This window comes from Calidris pugnax, unplaced genomic scaffold (assembly GCF_001431845.1).
Source record: "Calidris pugnax isolate Ruff unplaced genomic scaffold, ASM143184v1 scaffold109, whole genome shotgun sequence".
Taxonomy (NCBI): Eukaryota; Metazoa; Chordata; class Aves; order Charadriiformes; family Scolopacidae; genus Calidris; species Calidris pugnax.
Window position 1 is genome coordinate 230,572 of NW_015090844.1, and position 1,420 is coordinate 231,991.

The following is a 1,420-nucleotide window of genomic DNA, read 5'->3' on the forward strand; positions in this document are numbered from 1 at the left end:
TCGCGGGGAGGGAAGGCTTGGCGGTGCGAGGCGGGTCACTCATAGTCGGGAGCTGAAGCGAAGGGTTGTCGCCGCGGGGGAGGATGGGGGCTGAGCGGCTGTGGAGCCGGCGGAATGGGGGGTGTCCTTCTCTCCCGGCCGCGGCTGGGCACAGAATTTCACTGAATTTCACTGAATTTTAGAGTTGGAAGGGACCATAGAGATCATCTAGTCTAATTCCCCTGCTGAAGCAGGATTGCCCAGAGCTAGAGCATGTTACTCCCGACTGCATCCAGGCAGGTCTTGAAAATCTCCAGAGAAGGGGATTCCACAACCTCCCTGGGCAGCCTGTTCCAGGGCCCTTCACCCTCACTGTGAAGACGTTTCTCCTCATATTTGAGTGGAACCTCTTATGTTCCAACTTGTGCCCGTTGCCCCTCATCCTCTCACTGGGAACCACTGAAAAGAGCCTGGCTCCCTCCTCCTTCAAACCACCCTTTAGGTACTTGTAGGCATTGATAAGGTCTCCCCTCAGCCTTCTCTTCTCCAGACTAAAGAGTCCCAGCTCTCTCAGTCTCTCCTCATAAGGGAGATGCTCCAATCCTTGAATCATCTTTGTTGCCCTTCGCTGGACTTTTTCTACTAGTTCCCTGTCCCTCTTGAACTGGGGAGCCCAGAACTGGACGCAGTATTCCAGTTGTGGCCTCACCAGTGCAGAGTAGAGGGGGAGAATGACTTCCCTTGACCTGCTGGCTACACTCTTCCCTATGCAGCCCAAGATACCATTGGCCTTCCTGGCCGCAAGAGCACACTGTTTACTCATTGTCATTTTACTGTCCACCAGGACCCCTAGATCTTTCTCTTCAGTAGTTGCCTCTAGCGGGTCCACCCCTAACCTATACTGGTACCTGACATTTTTCTTCCCCAGGTGCAGGACCCTACACTTTTCCCTGTTGAACCTCATGAGGTTCTTCTTTGCCCAGCCCTCCAGCCTGTCCAAGTCTCGCTGGATGGCAGCACAGCCCTCCGGGGTGTCAGCCACTCCTCCCAGTTTGGTATCATCAGCAAACTTGCTGAGGATACACTCTGTCCCCTCGTCCAGGTCACTGATGAATATATTAAACAGCACGGGTCCAAGTATTGACCCCTGGGGGACACCACTGGTTACAGGCTTCCAACTTGAACCTGCTCCATTAATCATTACCCTTTGAGTCCTGTCGCACAGCCAGTTCTCAATCCACCTCACTGTCCCCTCATCCAGCCCATACTGCCTCAGTTTCCCAATGAGGATGTTATGGGAGACAGTGTCAAAAGCCTTGCTGAAGTCAAGGTAGATGACATCTGCTGCCCTCCCCTCGTCCAACCAACCAGTTATGGCATCATAGAAGGCTATCAGATTGGTCATACATGATTTACCCTTGGTAAACCCGTGTTGCCCACT